The following is a 22,155-nucleotide window of genomic DNA, read 5'->3' as shown; positions in this document are numbered from 1 at the left end:
AAGCACTATTGCATATTATATTCAAAGTATTTTCAGACAGTTGCATGAGTTATCTATTTAATGCTTTAAATGCTCATTCTTTTAAGTTTCGGCATTTGAGTTTAGCCTTGCACTTAGTTGTCAGCCAGACCGGGAATTCGCTTAAGACCAATATTGATTTATGCGTGCGGATCACGCCTAGAATGTAGACTCGGAACGTGATAGCAATTGCCCCTTAAATATAAGTAGTAAAGTAAAGTATTTGAAATACAATATAAAAAGTCGTATATACTTACTAAGAAAAGCTAATAAGCAGGCTCCTCTCCGTAAACTTGTCTTCTTGTTGACGAAGGGATTTTAGGTCATTTCAACTGATACATTTATTTTTCATATTTGCTTCATAAAATATTTGCCATTTTATCCTCTATTAGTTAAATTTTTGAAAAATAATTTGAAGAATAAGTAATTAATATTGAGGGTCATATATATATATATATATATATATATATATATATTTAATATAGTGAATAGATTGAGTATTTGAGAGCTTTCTACTATTGTTCAATAGTAAGATTTGTATTACCCAAAGATCCAAACAACAAGGAAATTTATAGTAGCAGTGGATGTTCTTTTTGTTAACATGGAAAAGACAAAAAAAAATATTTGTGCAGACGTTCATTTTCATTCACCTCTAGGTTACTGATTTGGCTATAAAAATGATGATTTACATTTTTTCAGAATAAATTTTACTTTACTTAAAAATTAATTTTTGATCGTGAAAATTTCAAATTTAACTTGAAACTATGTTTCAAATTTAGAAAACAACTTGTTTTCTAATTCACTTTTGTAGTACATTCAAATAAGAATATTATTTCACAATTGTAAAAAATATAACCAAATAAAAATAATTGCAAAATTAGGATATTAAATGGAGAAAAATGGTTCATAATTAAATACTTCTAAAAGAGCAATAAATTCAGGAGGACAAGTGTAAACAATAAAAATTTGGTACTGCCTCATAAATCTATATATTATTAAAAGAAAAGGATAAAACCATCATATTCAGCCAATTGGCAGCATATGAATATGTCATTTGGCATTTCAGAATTAAAGGGTAGTTAATAGTTATTAGTTTTGAAATTTAACCAAAAAAAATAATGTAAAAAATGTAATAAAACTGTAAATCCTTTGTGGAGTGAAATGGGTAGTCTTTTTAGATTATTTTTTCCCACGATCCTTCATAGATATTTGTTATTCTATTTTATGATCAAATTACTCAAGAAAATCCAAACATCTATATTTAAGCACCAAAATATAACAAGTGAAAGCCCAATTTTAAACTTAAAAAACCTCCATGTGGCCATTAGCATAAAATTGAATTTTTTTAAAAAACTGAACTGTCATCACCATGAACAAACGGAATTATGATAATTTTTTTGAAAAAAGAAACTGTCAGATTATGTGGTTACAATGCCTCTGTGAGTGTGCTCTCTCTTATTACTATAAAAGGCAGCCTCATGCGCAGGATCCGGGGAAGCTCTCTCTTATTACTATATCTATGCATATCTAAAGGCTAAAACTTTAGAAACTAATTGAAGTATGATTTTAAAATTTGAAAGATGAATTTTTAAAATTTAAATTAATGTCTTCTGCTTGATATTAAGTGGTTACAACTAGGGCTGTTCACATTTTTGATTAAAATCAAAACCAAACCAAAAAATTAATCAAACCGAATAAAAAAAACCGACATTTGGTTTGGTTTGGTTTTAAATTTGAATAACCGATAATATTTGGTTTGGTTATTGTTATAGGGAAAAATAATCGAATAAATAACCGAACCAAACCGATAATTATATACATAAAATTTATAATTATTTATATGTATAATATTAATTTTTCATAAATAATTAAAGATATTTTATACCTTTTAATTATTAATTTAATATTAATCTACTTATTTTTAAGGCCCAACAATCCAAGCCCAACTATCAAGCCCAATTATAAATTCTAATAAACACTAAACAGCAGTCCAAGTCCAACAATCCAAGTCTACTAGCCCAACTCTCAAGCTCAATTCTAAATCCTAAATTCCTAATAAGCACTAAGCACTTAAGCAACAGGCAGCAACATAAGGTAAAAGTTAAAACTTTAAAACCCCAGTATTTGTTTTCCTTTTACATTTCTGTTCCTCTCACGTTGGTTTCTCACAAAGTCACAGACTCACAGTCATAAACTAACAGTGAAGGCTCAAGAGCAACCTCAACTCCTCAACCCCAAGTAAAAGATTGCCAAATTTTGAGAAGGTTTGTAAAAAAAAATTCAAATTTTAAATTGATTTTAAATTGTTTTCTTTTTTGTTTCGAATGTTTAAGTTGTTTCCTTTTATGTTTCGAACCTCTGTAGGCCGTGAGAAAAAAAGAGCTTCGTAAGAATTTGAAGAATGTAGAGAGAGAATATTTGAATTGTCTCGGCTAGTCATAGACCGAATAACCGAACCGAATCGATAATAACCAAATCCGTGGTTATTATTTTACTTGGTTTGGTTATGGTTTTAGACATTTAATAACCGATTAAATTGATTTGGTTATGATTTTAATCAATAACCGACCCAAACCGAACCATGAACACCCCTAGTTACAACTTCTCAACCGTACCAATTATCACTAACTTATTTTCAGGACTTTTTTAAATGAAATTTGATCATTAACTAATAATTTTTATTTTGTCATATTTGATTTGGATGCAGTTAATCGTTTACACTCATGTAGATGATATGAGCTTATTCTCCAGATTCACACTATATATCCATCGTTTTTCTCCATACGTCCTCGACAAGTTATCTATTTCACAAATACAATATTTTTTTGGCTATAGCTTATCAAGGGCTTTTTAATTATTATTTTTCATGATTTAGATCTCTACGAATTTCTGTTAGTTTTTTGTTTGTTGTAACCACCAAATTCTATTTTGCGGGTGGCCTTTATGAAATTTTTATATTATTTGTCAGTCTTTCCATAGATAAATGGATTCATAGGTACTCAAAGAAAAAAAATAGTACTGATATAATTAATTAATTATTCAAAATTAATTTCATATTATTTGTCACTCTTTCCAGAGATAATTAATTGGGCTCAAAGTTACTCAAGAACAAAATTAATTTATGCTTTTGCATTAATTATTGCTTACTAAGACAGAGAAAACTATGTGTTCATCTTTATTGCACTATTTGAAGCTTCACAGACCCACACAAAATATAAAAAAGAGTAAGTTTATTTTCCTATTTAGTTTTTTTGGAATATTTTCAAAACAACAATATTTTAGCATTTAATAGAACCTCTTAGCTACACTTTCAATATTTATTGAAAATAGCTATATTTTCACTTGCTATAAGGTCGATTTATGTATTTCTTTTTTTAATTTAATTTAATAGAATACAACCAACAATTATTAACTTAGAGAAAATCATGGGAGAGAATCATTCAAAAAAGGTGAATACAGTTGAAAAGGGCAATTACTTACGTTACTTCTTTGTAGTCTATTATGGTGTCTTCCTCTTGCTCCATTACAAGTCTGTTTTGTCGTCTTCTTCTTCATAACAATTCTGGCGTGTTCCTCTTGCTCAATAACTTGTAAGTATTTCAATTTGATTTTCGGGGTAACCTAAATCTATCAGGTATATTTTCAAAATTTTAGTTGGAGTAAATTATGATGAATTGTGAATTTTTTTTGGATTAGTTTTGAAATCAATGAGATTCGAGCACCAATTATTTGATAGTTTTCTGTCGAATTTGTGATGCTTTAGATATAGAAATTCAAAGTTTCATGCTTATATGTGTGGAATTCGAATCCTTATTTAATTGTTTGTTCTTTGATCCAGAGGTTATATGTGTATTTTATTTGAATACACATTTTGGACATAAATCAATACAAATTAGAGAATGCATGTTTGTATATGTATATCTTTTGAATTTTGTATTCTTATTTGGTTGTTTGTTCTTTGATTCGGATTTTGTATGTTTATCTATCTTGAATACATAATTGCACCTAAAAAAATACAATTATGATGATGTAATGGTTAAATGAATTCTATTCTTTGCATCATATATATTTGAAATATAAAATACAATCAATAAATTCAAATTGTATTCTTTCTATAAAAATTACAAATTGTATTCTTTTTATAAATTCTTTGTTCAATACATAGCAATAATTAATACATTTTTTTAGTCGTGGAGTACAAATGCTTTGTAATTCAATTATTTTTGAATCTTATTATGATAATAAATTTTATATTTTTTTAATGATTGAAATATATATTTTTTTGGAATACAGATTGGAAATACAGTTTGTATTTATTTTTGGAATAGAGTTTGTATATTTATTTTTTGGAATATAGATTGTATACTATCTATTTTGAATACATAATTGCACCTAAAAATATAATTTTGAGAATATAATAATTGAATGGTTTGTATTTTTTTACGATTTAAATACAATTTCTTTTTTGGGGAATACAGGTTAGGTATGGGGAGCATTAGTTTTCTAATCTTGCATTATGGACGATGGAATGATGATAATTGCTATGTTGGTTACACGATAGAGGCTATTATGATGAAAGAGTACGTAACATTTAGAGATTCAATGAAGGAGGTTGCAAAATAAATTGGTGTTGATTTGAGATACAATAGTATGAAGCTGAAGTATAGGATTAAAGGTAGCAATGCACCTTTGGAAATTGGTGTGGTTGTAAGGGTCACAATAGGAGGTCATGTAGGAATGGACACGTTTAGTTACTGAACTTTTTCTTTCTTTTTAAAGTAATCTTGAATTTTTCTAGTAATCAGAATTCCTTTGGTATTATTTCGTTATAACAAATTACTATGGTTGATCTGTATTTCTTTTATATTGTTGTTTTCAATAATATCCTCAATTTTATATATTTTGTGTGGCATTGATTTTTAAAAATATTATAGTATAATTTGACTCACTTATAAAAAGATACTATATGGATATAATAGTAAGAATTAAATAAACATTAAAATACATACATAGAAAAACTGTATAATATTATGCAAAAGTGAGAATGAAATAGAAGATATTTTTGTCATACAAACATGAATGAATACAGATCTAGGAATGGTACTACTTTCTGAATACAAATAGAAATGATACAATTTATATAGGAAGGATACAATTTATCACTTATAATGACTACAAGTTGTTTGTTTCATATAAATATGAATGAATACAGATTTAGGAAGGATTCAACTTTCTGAAAAAAATTAAAGATATACATATTGGAATGAATATAAACCAGGAAAAGAGAACATGAATCTGAAAAAATACTACAAATATTCTTTAAAAAAATATTAAATACAAATAATAAAAGGGAGAAAAAGAATACTTATAAATATATATAGGCAAGAGGGGGCTATCATTTGTTTTGAAATAGATACAATTATTCTTGGTATACTTTCATGTTTAATTGTATCCAAATTTGAAATATTAGTAATTAATCATTGATGAAATGTGGTCGTAGGATTTATTTTTTAAATACATAAATAAAATTTAAAAAACTAAGATATGTACTAAATAAAATGAACTGCTCTTGCACTCTGTTCTTGGCTTGTTGGTCCTAGGAAGTGTCTCGCTATCACTTATGGCTTCGGCTTCATCTTCTGCTGACTATAATTCTTAAGAAGGGAGGAATATTGTTGGAGTTTATGAGTTTAACTTCAACTCTAGAAACAAAAAATAAAGCAAAGAAGAAGAAAAGAAAGATTTGTTGGAAAGATGTTTTCATTGAACTGAAATGGTGTTTAAATAGAGGGAAAATGCAATAATTAGAGTCTATATTTCAGCAACTACTTTGCACATGATCCCATGATAAATAAACTACTTAAAATAATGGCTAACTCCTACAAAACAACAACTAAGTTAAACTACTGAAGATAGCTAAAAAGCTGAAGAAAATCCAACAACTTTTGTTTGACTAGTTACTACAGTAACTAAGACAATTAATCAACACTCCTCCGCTTCAGTTACTGCAAATTTCAAGTCTTTCTCTAAAAAAATTCAAATCTACTCCTTAGCAAGGCTTTGATAAAAGATATCCGCCAATTGAAGATCCGTCTTGCAATATTTAACCCAACAAATCCTTCTTTTTGTGCACCTCTGAGAAAGAATAATTTGATATTGAAATGCTAGGTTTTTCCATGAAAAAATAGATTATTTGAGATAGCAATAGCTTCTTGATTATCCACAAACACCTCTGTGCACTTTACTAACTTTATATTCATATCAAGTAGCACTTTTCTAAGCCATAAGACTTGATTTGCAGCAGTTGTTGCTGCAATGAACTCAACTTCAGTCGTAGATTGTGCAACAATCTCTTAATTTTTAGAACACCAAGAAAATACCCCTAAACCAAGATTAAAACAATAACCAGAAGTGTTGTTCATGTCATTGGAAGAGACACCCTAGTCACTATCAGAATGCCCCTGAAACACGTACTTCTAATTTGTAGAGAACTTGATTCCAAAATTCAATATTCCTTTTAACATATCTTACCACCCTTTTAGCTACTCTAAAATGAGTGGCAGTTGCACAATTACTGAATATAGATAGAAGACTTACAATATATAAAATGTCGGGTCTAGTTGTTGTAAGATACATGAGACATCCAACCAAACTCTGGTAAAAAGTCTCATCTACTTTTTCAGCTTCATCATTTTTGCTTAACTTCTGGTTTTGACACATTGGAGAAGTTGTCTTTTTTGTAATTTTCCATTATGAACTTTTTTTAAAATGTCTTTTGCATACTTCTTTTGACAGATGAACACTTAATTTTTCTCTTGCTTGATTTCCATTCCAAGAAAATACACCATTTCTCCCAAATTCGTCATCTCAAAATTCTGTCGCATATCTTCTTTAAATTCCTTAACAAGTTCGCCATTGCTACCAGTAATCACTAGATCATCTACATATAGTGAAATAACAATAAAATTAATTTCATCACCTTTAATGTAGTGTTATACCCCGAAAACTTTTAACCTAAGATCCGAGCCATTCTTCATATGCGCAAATGCCCGAGCTCGATGACTTCTAATTATATATATGATTTAGGATCAATTTCTAAGTCTTAAAGTCTATTAGAGGTGAATTAGGGTAATAAGTTGAGTTCAAAGATCCTTTATCGATTAAGTTTTTCTATAAGATCTTATAAGGGTCAACTTCAAATAATTATATCTCACATCATGCAAAGATTTAGATAGCTCATGACCTATCAAATTAAAGGTATATGAGTCTTATTTATAATGCCACCTAATTTGCATCAATTCGAATTTGGGGTAAAAAGTTATGTCAATTTTACTTAGACTGTCTTGACTCGCGCCCGAGAAGTTTTCCACATGCTAGCGCAATGAGGCAGTGGCTACTTCCCTCTTTGCGCGTTGTCATGCACCCAAAGTGTTTTCCACGCGCCTGCGAGGGCCTGTGTTTTTGTAATAAAATCCCAAAGACGTAATTCATCTTTCTAGTTTAAATACTTACCCTAAAAAGAGAAGTTCTCAAGAAACTAACTCCCTCCAAGGTTCATCCATCATCCAAGGTAAAATTTGACCATGAAATTCCATACCTTATTCATCTCAACATCAATTTATATCTTTTACCCATGGAATCTATAGGTTTTCAAGAAAATACATCTCTAACATTCAAGAAATGGATTCTTGTCATTTCTTCCTCCAAAGATCTCAACTTTTTCAAGAATTAGGAATATATAAGGTATGTAAGTCTAAAATAAAGCATGGACTTTATTCATTCCTGTGCTCCATGATTGTGATAGATTGATTTGTGAATGAATTTAGTCCCTACAATTATGATAGGTTGAATTGTGACTGAATTCAGTCTCTATGATTGTGTTTCTTGAGAATTTTCTTTAAACTTGACATATTGTTACATTATACTGTGTAATTGATGATTTCTATTAACTTGTTCTTGAAAAACTAATTTTGACTATTTACTTTATAAACCCTCAAGATATTTTAACTAATATTGGATGAATATGATTAAGAATTGAGTCTAGAGTCTTGAACTTGTGAATGTGTGATTGTGATTGGAATATGGGCGTGATGATAATCTTGATGAAACTTGATAGTCTTTGCATATTTATTAATAAAATAAATTAAATGGTCTCAACTAAATGTTGTCATAAATGATTATTTCAACTACTCATAAATGAATGATTTGGGAAGGATTGGAAGATGATTGTCTGAAAGGACTGATTTGATAGAACCGATGAACTGATAAAAGTCCATATGAGGCTTGTTCATTGGTTGATTGGTATTGATTGTATTATGAGCATTGAGTCTTGGGAGGAGTATCGAGCACCGAATTGGGTAAGAGTAACTCAAACCAATAACTACGTAGCTAGCATAGGAGTGGATTGAACCATTAAAGTTGGATGTTTCCCTTTATTTTAATTTTCTGAAAAGATAGGACTTGATTGTTTGATTTGAAACTTGATTGGATGATTCATCCTTTACCCTAGCAAAGAACTAGAAGGTTGTGAAAATAGCAACAGGCTTGTTGTACGATCACTGGCTCATAAGTGATTGTTGTCTCTTAAGAGAAACTCTCATATAGTTTTTTATAGTACTCTTATTTGATTGGAATGGATTGGAACGAATTTGGATTGGATTGTATATGATTGGTCTTTATCTAAACCTTAGTCTTGCTTTAGACTTATAACATCCTAATTGAATTCCGTATCTTTTTGATTGCGATATCTAAATTGGTATTATTTTACCTACCTTATACATGTTTCGTTCTTCCATATTACATACTCGTACATTCTACATACTGACGTTTATTTTGGCTTGCATTATTTATGATGCAGAGACAGATACTAAAGATCATCAACAGGTGCATCATTGAGGATCTATTCATATCCAGCTGATTAATAAGTCCTCCCTACGTTCGGATGATGCCACTCTTTTATCATCTAGCTTTAGAGTTTAGACTTTCATCTTTATTTGATTTAAGGTAGCCATAAACCTGTCATTGGCACCACTTAGATTGTTGATAGAGGCTTCATAGACTAGATTGTTGACTTGTTGATTTGAGTTTTCCTTTTGGCTAGTTTCATTCGTACTAGTCTTGTTGAATGGCTTAGAAAGATTATTAACCTTTGGCCTTATTCCATAAGTATTTATTTGATCATCTTGATGAGTTAAGTCTTCCGCTAATAATGAGTTGATTGAATAATTGTGTGAACTGGCCAAGTGGTTTCCTTAGGGACTAGAAATAGTCTCTAAATGACGGTCACGTCTAGGGTACCCTGTCGGAGCTTGACAAATTTGGTATCAAAGCACAAAGTTCAAGAGTCCTAGAGAATCTACAAAAATGTGTCTAGTAGAGTCTTACTTATGGGTGTATTATACACCACACTTATAATCAGGAGGCTATAGGGCATTAGGAATTGTTTCACTTCTTTCATATTCTGATTTCGTGCGATAGAGTTTAACTCCATTAAAGTTTCCTTCTGATTCGTGCATTGCTAAAATATATTCGATTACCGCTCATACTTAATGTGGTTGGAACAGTAAAGTTCAGATCCTTACTGATGAGTTACTTTCAGATAAAATATTCAAAGATAAAGATATTGCACCAGTCTTGAGAGGAGCTGATTAGTGTGCACAAGTCTATTGATTTGAAAGAATGCACCCTCATTCATATAAATCGTGCATTAAGCCAGAGCAGGATATATTTCCATACTCTCTTCTCTAAAAACTTGCTTCAGATGTTATCTTCGAGAGGAAAGTTATGTCCCTAAATAGTTAGTATCACCATCCAATGGAATATGATTTGAGGCATGGTAAGCTATGATTAAAAGAATGATCCTAGAGCTAGAAAAATAGAGTTAGAGGAGTAGGAACCAAATAGTGAGAATGGTGGTTTATTGAGATATGTAACTAGAGTTATGTATCTATATGGTAAGTGATGGGGTTAGAAGTCAAGTCCCTTTGACTTTTACTAAAGATGTAGTAAGTATCGTCTAGCTTTTATGACAAGATGTAGAGAAAGAGTTGTTGGTTAGGATGAGTTAGGTACACTCGAACCATGAGAGGAGTTTTATGTTGAGGTGTCTTTGTGTTAGTAAAAGACCTAGTATATGTGTTGAATGGAAGGGAGGAGTAGTCATGAGATGATAAATCTAAGTTAGGATTATGATTTTGAAGAGAGTGCCTCATGTTATTTAGAGGGACATAAATATAACTAGGCAATGAGGTGTGATGAATGGGTAAATAGTACTTGGGTTAAGAAAGGAAACGAGGGGATAAATTATAATTAGACAGATTGTGAGATGAGGGTTGATTGTTTGTCATGAGGTTTTAGTAGGAGAGTGTTTCTTAATTTCACCTAGTAGTTGTAAGTTGGTATAGCATGCAAGTAGTGTGTTATGTGCATCTTAGTACTAGACCCTAAGCTTAAATTTGAGATGAGTAGTGTGAAGAAAGAGGAGATAGTATTATGAGTATGATAATGCTAGTTATTATATTGATTTAGTAGGCTTGACATGGCATATGCGAGAGATTAAGACATTAACTTGTGAGCAGTGTGTGTTACTAATGGAGGTATATGACTCTCAGATGTGAATAGTGAATTGAGTCTAAATCATTTGGTAAGAAGAGGCTTAAGATGTGTATCTGAGATATATAGAGTTGTATGAGGCTCTAATTTTATAAGTTGCTTTGGTTGACTAGTTAGTATCATTTAGCTGCTAATGTGGAGAAGGTTGGATGTGAGTTTATCTTTCTATTTATTATCATAAGAATTGTGTCGAAGGGAGTTGTATATAGATAATGATGAGTCTCCTGTTATAGTTCAAGTTTACTTCAACTAAGTTAGGAATATGTGAACCTAGAAGATAATTATTAGTAGGCTAAAAAGAAGAGGTTAGATCATAATATTTAGAGAAAGTGGATGTGTACGCTAAAAAGAATAGTAAGTATAGAAGGATGCCTAAAATATAGAAGGAAGTTAAGGGAAGTATCTTAGAATGAGGCCCCAGTAACAGTTTCATATCTTCGGGTATAGTATAATCGGAGAGTTTAAGTATTCTTGTGAATGGTAATACTCTGTCGCGTGGAGCATTGTGCTTATAACTAAGTGTAGAGAATCGATTTGCAAACTTAAGGAGGTGACCTTTGATCTAAGGGGGAGATGATAAGGTATGAACCAAAGTAAGTCTGGAGTTTTTTTATAGTGATGAGTTGATCAAAATGAGATATCGATATTTTTTTTCATCTCGCATATTTCTAACACTTCAGTCGAGGTGATACTTTATTCCTGTCATGTGTATGAGCACCATGCCTATGGCCTAGACCTATACACCCCCATGTTGATGCATATCCATGATGAGTTCGAGGATGAGAATTGATAATTTCATTCAACCATCCTAATTTTGTCTCATGAATCTAAGAGTTTTCAGCCCTATGTTACACGAGACATGACTTGAGTTTCACAATATATATAGTTCCATGAACTCATGATAGGCCCTGAAAGACTATAGAGATCATATCAATTATGAATATTCCCATATCAAACTTTCTTGAATGAATCATGCTTATGACTTTCTCTCTAAACTTTATTTGTAATTCTTCCCTTCCAGTCTTGATAGCGATTTTGATGATAGTAGACTTAGTTGTGTGAGAGTACATGGAGGAGAGTGAGTATTTTTTGATTGTGATAGTTATGTTGTACTTGTCTAGTTAAGGATAGAGGTGTGGAAGAGGAGTGAGATGAGACCCTGTGATGTGAAATAAATAGGTAAAAGTATGTTAGTGTGTCTCAAGGTAAGAGTTCATGCAATAATGGAGTTAAAAGTGTTAAAGTAGGCTTGATAATTATTAGATATGGTTGAGGTAGTTAAAGTGATATGGTTGAGTGTGTCCTTGTCACTATGAGAGTGATGGTAGTAGGCTATTGATGACTTTTGGATGATGATTATGAGTGTTTGTATGAAGTGGTAACGAGGAGTAGTATTCTATAAGGAAAAGGTCCGTATGGAGGTATAGGGTATGAATTAGAGGGTTATATTTATATAAGTATGATCATCTTAGGACTAGCACCTTGGGACTTAGAGCTTGGATTGAACTTGGTAAGAGGAATGTTGAGGGGAGCATTCGAGGTTATAGATCTTTTCTCATCCCTTGTATGATGTCTACTAGCGAGTGAGTTCCTTATCTTTGAATGGGATGGAAAAGACTTAGTTCACCAAGTTACGGAGGAAGAGAAAACCATATCAGAGAGTGAAAATTGAGGTGAGGGGAAAAGACTTGGAATTTAAGGTGAATGATTGGATGTACGTGAAAGGTGTTATGAGTCTTGGAAAGAAGGGGAAGCTTGGGCACTGATATATTAGCCTTACCAAAGGGTGAAGAGGATCGGAGATGTCACTCATGAATTGGAGTTACCTTCTGAGTTAATCGTCATTTGTCCGTTGCTTTATGTCTTGATGATTGAAAGAGTTCTTGGGAGATCCATTGTTGGTAGTTCCTATTGGTAGTGCTGAAATCAAGGATAGCCTATCCTATGAGGATGATATGAAGACCAAATATCAACTTCTATTCATTCCATCAATGATGATGTTGAAAGTAACGTCCTATTCTTGATTTGAGTTGATTTCTTTATCTTTCTTGAGTTTGACGGTTGATGATATACATATTTGAATGACTCGAATTATTGAGTTTCGATGTTCAATTCGTGCCTAATGATGAGAATGTTGAAGGTAATGTCCCTACTCTTGACTTGAACTGATTTTTCAATTCTTGAGTCTGAATAGCTGATTATCTACATGGTTTAATTGTAGATTGGTTGATTTAATTGAATCTTGATTATAATTTGTGCCTCAATTCCACTCCTTAGTCTTCTCATCATTCGAGGATGAATGATCCCAAGGGGAAGATATTGTTATGACCCAAAACATTTTAAGCTAAGATCCAAGTCATTCTTCATATGCACATAGGCCCGAACCCAATGACTTCTAATTGTATGTATGCTTTAGGATCAATTTCTAAGTCTTTAAAGTCTATTTGAGGTGAATTAGGGTCATAAGGAACCTCTAGTACTAAGTCGAGTTCAAATATCCTTTAACAAGTAAGTTTTTTTATAAGATCTTATAAAGGTCAAGTTTAAATAATCATATCTCTCATCATGCAAAGATTTAGGTGTCCCATGACCTATCAAATTAAAGTTCTATGAGTCTTCTTTCCAACGCCACCTAGTTTACATCAATTGGAGTATGGGGTAAAGAGTTATGCCCATTATACTGAGATTGTCTTGTTGTGTGCCCAAAACATTTTCCATGCGCTAGCACAATGAGGGAGTGCCTACTTCCCTCTACACGCGTTGTCCATGCACCCAAAGATTTTTTTCGTGCTCCCGCGCGGGTCTGTGTTTTTTTAATAAAACCCAAAAGACATAATTCATCTTTCTAGTTCAAATATTTACCCTAGAAAGAGAAGTTCTCAAGAAACTAACTCCCTCCAAAGTTCATCCATCATCCAAGGTAAGATTTGACCATGAAATTTAATAATTTCTTATCATAACACAAATTTATATCTTTTACCCATGGAATATATAGGTTTATAAGAAAATCTATCTCCAAGGTTCAAGAAACGGACTCTTGTAATCTCTTCCTCCAAAGATCTCACCTTTCTCAAAAATTAGGAACATATAAGATATGTAAGGCTAAACTAAAGAATGGACTTTATTCTTCCATATGACCTATTATTGTGATAGGTTGATTTGTGAATGAATTGAGTCTCCACAATTGTGATATGTTGAATTGTGACTGAATTGAGTCTCCATGTTTGTGTTTCTTGAGAATTTTCTTTAAACTTAACATATTTTTACATAATACTGCATAATTGATGATTTCTATGAACTTGTTCTTGAACAAATGATTTTGACTATTTACTTTACAAACCCTCAAGATATTTTGACTGATATTGGATGAATAAGATTGAGGATTGAGTCTAGAGCCTTGAACTTGTGAATGTATGATTGTGATTGGAATGTGAGCATGATGATAATCTTGATGAAACTTAATAGTATTTGCATCTTCATTATTGAAATAAATTAAATGGTCTCAACTAAATATTGTCATAAATAATTATCCCAACTACTCATAAATGAATGATTTGGGAAGGATTGGAAGATGATTGTCTAAAAGGATTGATATGATAGAACCGATGAACTAATAAAAGTCCATATGAGTCTTGTTCATTGGTTGATTGGGATTGATTGTCTTATGAGAATTGAATCTTGAGAGGATTATCAAGCATCGAATTGGGTAAGAGTAAGCAATAACTCAAACTCAATAACTACGTAGCTAGTGTAGGAGTGGATTTCATAGTTAAACTCGGTTGTTTCCCTTTATTTTAAAGTCCTGAAAATATGGGATTTGATTATTTGATTTGATCCTTGATTGGATGATTCGTCCTTTACCCTGAAAAATAAAAAGAAGTTTGTGAAAACAACAACAGGCTTGTTGTATGATCACTGGCTTATAAGTGATTATTGTTGGATAAGAGAAACTCTCATATAGGTCTTGATAGTACACTTATTTGATTGGATTGGATTGGCACGAATTTGGATTGGATAGGATTGTATATAATTGGTCTCTATCTAAACCTTACTCTTGCTTTAGACTTATGACATCCCTATTGAATTTCGTATCTTTCTGGATGTGATATCTAAACTAGTATTATTCTACCTATCTTATAGATGTTTTATTCTACCATATTACATACTCGTACATTCCATGTACTGACGTTTATTTGGGCCTATATCATTTTATGATGCAGAGACAGGTACTAAAGATCATCAACATGTGCGTCATTGAGGATCTATTCGTATCCAGCTGATTAGTGAGTCCTCCCTGCATTGGGATGATTCCACTCTTTTATCATCTAGCTTTATTGTAACACCCCAATTTATTTTTAAGAATTATTTTTTTTCTTCAAAAAAATATTTATATTTTTTTTAAGTTATGTTTTTGGGTGATCTGACTTCAGGAGGACATAACTCTATCAAAATTTGAAAATTTGGGAAAACCCATAAAATCAAAGGTGTAGATAATTGAAATAACTTTCCAACTATAGGTCATGGGATTATATATGACATAAGAATAAAAAGTTATGGACATTGTAAGGCAGAAGGGTCAAGATGGGCAGAAAGTTTGGCCCAACCCGATTCCAAGTCGGGTCAGCCCATATTTCTTACCATGTAAGAGATAAGTTCAGCCTTATCTCTTTTGTTTCATTCAATACACTTCCATAACACCATATATATATAGAGAGAGAATTAAAAGCCATTTTGACCCAAATTCGAGTCTCGATTTCTGAAGCTCGTGAAGAGAAAAACGTTGCACGTTGCGTTGTCTTCACTTTGAGCTAAAAATCAAAGAAGAACGAGTGTATTAAGGTGGTTGACTTATACTTCAAGGTAAGATTGAGGTGTTGTTTTCCTTATTATCAAGCTTGTTTAAAGATTTAACGGATTAGAACGGAGAAAATAGTATTATAAACTTGTTTGTTGCTTTGTTGGAATTTATGGATTAGGGGCTGTCCTACATGGACTGCTGTGGGTAGTTTGAGCATATCTTGTTGTACATAATTGTTGTAGGGGTGATTCAAAGTTGTATATGACCATAAGACATATATCTATAACTTTCTTTGAGGACACAAAGCCTATTTCGCCTATTTACCCCTTCGAAACTGAGCAGCAATACAAGGCAGTAGTGCTGCCCAGAAATTTCGTTTTGATACTTTGTGTTGATTTTCAGTGATTTTATGTTTAGTTTCGATATGATGGAACTTTTAAACTTAAGTAGATATTTGATTGTGTATTTAAGGTGTATATTCTCTTATACAAGCTAAGAGGAACTGTTTGACGAAGTGGATTTTGGTTGATCTATGACATAGAGAAATTGAACTCCTCGAATGGTGGTAGAACTTGTTGTGTGGTAAAACGCCAAGGTTCGTGTATAAAATTGAATTTGGAATATTTTATTTTTCTGAAATTTGAAGTATTTTGTTGGGTTATTTCCTTACTCCTTATTTTGTATTTTGGTATGACTATTATCTCAAGTATTGCAAAACTTTCGCTGAATCGTCCACTTGTACGAATTGCTTGATCATTTTCCATTCTTGTTGGGAATTTGTCCTTCTTGTTACGGTGACTTGTCATCGATATTGGCATGCCTCTCGATTCAGATCTTTCCCATCTTGACTTTGGATTTACATTTTGTCTTGCCGATGGACTTTCATCCATTTTTGAGTACGAGTGAAAAGCCACTTTCAATATGGTCTTTGATCTTCTTGATATTGGGTGACGACCCTTCTTGATATGGACACTTCTTGATTTCGGGGCTTCGGTCCGTCTTGATATTGATTGTGCTTTGTGTGAAGGCATGACGTACATATGGGGTGAAATTGATTATTTGACTACTCTTTTGAATGGAATTATAAGCATCCTTGGTACTTAAACCTTTGAATATTAGTATTGATATTTTGAAACTCTCCAAGATTTGTATTCGATACTTGATATACTTGTTCACTTGGACTTAATGCTACCTTATTGAACCGCTTATGATGAAAAAGGAAATTGGAGAATTTGTAATGGCTCTAAGTTCAAAGGTTATACACCACTAAGCTTTATGCTTAGCGATAGTTGTTTCTTATCGTAGGTGATGTGCGAGACGAGATATGAAGATGGCCATGTGGAGTAGACTTTTTGGGAGCTCTTTTGAAGATCACATATGCATATACATCTAGTTTTTGTATATTATTTTGGGGACTTGTACATGATACATGTGTGGAACTTATGTACGGAATTTTGAAGGCTTGTAACTTGAACCAAGTGACTAATTTTGTTATTTTAGAGTGTGCTTTTAACTCAAGTTATGCAATGTACTAGGTTATATTTTGACTTGTCATTATGCACGAAGGAAGATAATATTTTTGTGATTATTACTCATTTGAAGTTTTGTGTATTTTATGGACCTGCACTATTGTTGAATTGGAAATCATTTTTTTAAATAAAACTCCTATATCATATTTCAATAAGTTTTTTTAGGGTAAAATAATAGTAATAATTAGTTTTTGTTTCGTAAAGGGCATTCTCCTAAAAGAGGATGCTACAAGAGTTGGTATCAGAGCCTAGATTTATAATTCTAGGACTTTTGTTGTGATTTGTTGGCATACTATTTTCTTTTGTCCAGTATATTTTTTTTCTTGTATATAGCGCATATGCATCATGTGCATGTACCTAACGCAATGTGATCTTCCCTTATGTAGGAGTCAATTTGTGGCATCTTCTACTTCTAATAGACTTATGGAAGCCGCTCGTGATGGGCAAAATAACTCTAATGCCCAACCTCACCTACAAGAAGGGGCTGGAGAACATTTTTCTGATCCTAATCCTCTTAGCACAAGTGGATCTGAAGCGGGAAATAATCGGGGCACAAGAGTTGGGCCACACCCCCAAATGAGTCATAGTGCTCCTGCTACTGATCCCCCTTTTCAACAAATGGCTGATTTCTTTCATCATATGGCTAGAAGAATGTCTGGCCCTGATGAAATGAACTATGATAAAATGAGAAAAATGGGGGGAGTTGAGTTTGAAGGAACTGTTGACCCTACCGATGCCAAGCAGTGGTTGGAACGAATTGAAAGAGTATTCGAGCAGTTAGAGTGTTCAGACACTGCCAAATTTAAGTATGTTGTCTCACTGTTACAAAAAGATGCCTATGATTGGTGGATAAGTGTACTGAATGCCAGGGCAAAACCTCCTGTTCTTACTTGGGATGATTTTGTGAAAGAATTTCATAAGGAGTATGTCCCACCTGCTTATCACGATGCAAAGAAAAAAAAGTTCTTAAATTTAGAGCAAGGGAGCATGTCTATCACTGAATATCAGCAGTGATTTCTCAGGCTGTCCCGCTATACTGGGGGTATTATTAACGATGAAAAAGATAAGTGTAGGCAGTTCGAAGATGGTTTGAATGATTCTATCAAAAAATCTGTAGTAGTCCTACAACATAAATTTTTTTGTAAATTAGTTTCAGCTGCTCTTACTTGGGAAAGGATCGACAAGGAACAAACTGGTAGAAATGAACACAAGTTCAGGAAAGCTTATGCAGATTCAGGAGGTCTATCAAAAAGAGGGAGATTTGGCAGTTCCACAGCTAATACTTTTTGCAAGATAGCCCAACATAAGCAGAATAGATCAAGTTACTCTACTGCCAGCACTCCAAGCTATGGTCAAGGCAAGACTCGTATACCCACTTGTGCACAATGTGGAAAAAATCACTTTGGTACTTGTAGAAGAGCTTCTGGCGCTTGTTTTAATTATGGAGCTTCGATCATAAAGTGAGGGATTGTCCTAATCCTAATCCCATTTCTTCTCCACGTACGGAAGTCTCTTTTCAGAAACCTATTACCACTCAATCTCAAGGGAATAGAGGTGCAAGATCTAGAAACACACAAGCAACAGGTGCAGGTGGATCTAATCAAGCGAGTGGATCAAGAGCTACAGCACGAGCTTATGCGATGAGACAGAGGGATGAACAAGATGGAGTAGATGTGGTTTTTGGTAAATTTCACTTATTCGACTTATGTGTCGTTACATTATTTGATCCTGGTTCTACACATTCGTATGTTTGTTCATCATTGGATTTTACTGAAATTGTGAAACCTGTGAGACTCGATTATGGTGTGCTTGTCCAAAGTCCTTTGGGTCAACAGGTTGTTTGCAATCAAATCTATCGAGGTTGTCCCTTCATGATTCAAAACGTGGTCCTTCCTACTGATTTGATTGAAATGCCTTTCCATGATTTTGATATTATTATCGGTATGGATTGGCTTCATAAATATCATGCATTATTGGATTGTAGGTCTAAGCATGTGACTTTTAAAGACCCTGTATTTTCACACATTATTGTGCAGGGTGAAAGGTCATTGTCCTCTAATATTATTTCTGCAGCCTTAGCAAAAAAGATGATTCGTCAGGGTTGTAGTGTGTATCTTGATCACATAATTGATACACATGTGGAGAGTCCTATTCTTAAAGATATACCTATTGTATGTGACTTTCCTGAAGTGTTTCCAGAAAATCTTCCTGGGTTACCACCAGAAAGAGAAGTTGAATTTCTGATTGAGCTCATTCCTAGATCTACTCCTATTTCTATCACTCCTTATAGGATGGCACCAGAAGAATTAAAGGAATTGAAGACTCAATTGCAAGAACTTCTTGAGAAAGGTTTCATTCGTCCAAGTGTTTCCCCTTGGGGAGCCCCTGTGCTATTTGTGAAAAAGAAAGATGGTACTCTTAGACTTTGTATTGACTATAGATAATTGAATAAAATAACAATCAAGAACAGATGTCCATTACCAAGAATTGATGATTTATTTGACCAACTGAAGAGTGCTAATTTATTCTCCAAGATTGATTTAAGGTCTGGGTATCACCAACTGCGTGTTAGAAAGGAAGATGTTCCTAAAACTGCTTTTAGAACTCGATACGGTCACTATGAATTCTTAGTAATACCATTCAGATTAACTAATGCGCCTGCAATATTCATGGATTTGATAAATCGAGTATTTAGGCAATTTGTGGTGGTATTTATAGATGATATTTTAATATATTCCAAGAATGAAGAAGAGCATGATAAACATCTTTGAATTGTTTTGCAAATTCTACAAGAGAAGAAGCTTTATGCTAAGCTTTCTAAATGTGAATTCTGGCTCGGTGAAGTGGCCTTTCTGGGATATATTGTGTCGGCCGCAGGTGTGAAAGTGGATCCTGGTAAGATTCAAGCTATTGTTGAATGGAAACCACCTAAAAGTACAACTGAAGTAAGGAGTTTCTTGGGTTTAGCGGGATACTATAGGAGGTTTGTCAAAGGCTTCTCCATTATCGCCTCCCCTTTAAATAAACATTTAAGGAAGGATGTCAAGTTTGTATGGGATGACAAATGCCAGGAAAGTCTTGAAAATCTCAAATCCTTATTGACACAAGCCCCTATACTTACTCTACCAACTGAAGGTAAAGAATATGTGATATATAGTGATGTTTCTCATCATGGTTTGGGTTGTGTACTGATGCAAGAAGGGAAAGTGGTTGCATATGCTTCTCGAAAATTGAAACCACATGAATTAAACTATCCTACTCATGACCTTGAGCTCGCTGCCATAGTGTTTGCCTTGAAAATTTAGAGGCATTACTTATATGGTGAAAAGTGTCACATATTTACTAATCACAAGAGTTTGAAGTACTTGGGTTCATAGAAAGAGTTGAATTTGAGGCAACGTAGATGGATTGAACTCATTAAAGATTATGACTGTACCATTGACTATCATCCTGGTAAAGCCAATGTAGCTGCGGATGCTCTAAGTCATAAAGCCTTTGCTAGTTTATCTATTAATCCTCTGACTTCATTTCTTGACTTACGAGCCATGAATGCTTGTCTTGCATTTAATTCTGATGGCTTTATTATTGCTAGGTTGCAAGTCAAGCCAATTCTACTTGAACAGGTGAAAGAAGCACAACAGTTAGATGAGAAGTTTGTAAAATTGATCAAAGAAGTTCAAATTAGAGGAAAGCTTGATTTTACTTTAGGGGAGAATGGTGCTCTATTTTATCATAATAGGTTATGTGTTCCAAAGGATGACAACTTGAGGAAAGAAATTTTGAATGAAGCACATACGTCACCATATGCAATGCATCCTGGAGGTACCAAAATGTACCAAACCATCAAAGAAAACTACTGGTGGAATGGTATGAAGAAGGAAATTGCGTAATATATTTCTAAATGCTTAGCTTGTCAACAGATAAAGGCCGAGCATCAAGTCCCAACAGGATTATTACAACCCCTATCAATACCTGAGTGGAAATGGGAAAGAATAATCATGGACTTTATTTCTGGGCTTCCACGTACCCCAAAGAAATCATGATGCAATTTGGGTTATAGTTGATAGGCTCACTAAAAGTGCTCATTTCTTGTCCATCAGAATGGACTACCCACTTGAACGTTTAGCAGAATTGTACGTTAATGAAATTGTTAGGCTACATGGAGTTCCTGTTTCTATTGTATCTGACCGAGACCCAAGGTTTACATCTAGATTCTAGACCAGCTTGCAAGAAGCTTTGGGCACTAGGTTGAACTTTAGTACATCGTTCCATCCTCAGACAGATGGCCAATCTGAGAGGGTGATTCAAATCTTGGAAGATATGCTTCGAGCTTGCATTATGGAATTTAAAGGTAGTTGGGACAGACACTTAGCCTTGGTTGAATTCGCTTATAACAATAGCTACCAATCAAGCATTGGCATGCCACCCTATGAAGCCTTATATGGGAGAAAGTGTAGAACTCCTCTTTGCTGGAGTGAAGTTGGTGAACGAAAACTGGTTGGTCCTGAGATTGTGCAACAAACTGAGGATAAGGTAAAAATCATCAAGGATCGTCTAAAAATTGCTTCAGATAGACAAAAGTCTTATGCTGATCTTAAGAGGCGTGAAATTGAATATCAGGCAGAAGACATGGTATTTTTAAAGGTTTCTCCATGGAAGAGAATTATGAGATTTGGCCAAAAAGGGAAACTTAGTCCTTGATTTGTTGGACCATATGAAGTACTTGAGAGAGTTGGTCCAGTTGCATATAAACTAGCGCTTCCACCGGAGTTAGATAGAATCCACAATGTCTTCCATGTTTCTATGCTTAGAAGATATCGCTCAGATCCATCTCATGTTCTTCCTGTTGAATCCATTGAGGACAATCCTGACTTGACATACGAAGAGGAACCTATCAAAATCTTGGTGCATGATACAAAAAAGCTTAGGAATAAGAAAATTCTCTTAGTAAAGGTCCTTTGGAGAAATCATTCTGGCAAGGAAGCTACCTATGAGAGAGAAGAGGATATGCGACTCCAACATCCACAGTTGTTTTGAGGAGACTATCAGGTAAATTTTGGGACGAAATTTCTTAAGAGGGGTAGAGTTGTAACACCCCAATTTATTTTTAAGAATTATTGTTTTTTCATATTTTTTTAAGTTATGTTTTTGGGTGATCTGAATTCAGGAGGACATAACCCAATAAAAATTTGAAAATGT

This window comes from Solanum dulcamara, chromosome 8 (genome assembly GCF_947179165.1).
Source record: "Solanum dulcamara chromosome 8, daSolDulc1.2, whole genome shotgun sequence".
NCBI classification, from domain to species: Eukaryota; Viridiplantae; Streptophyta; class Magnoliopsida; order Solanales; family Solanaceae; genus Solanum; species Solanum dulcamara.
The sequence above is the reverse complement of the archived record's forward strand: the minus strand, read 5'-3'. Positions refer to the sequence as shown.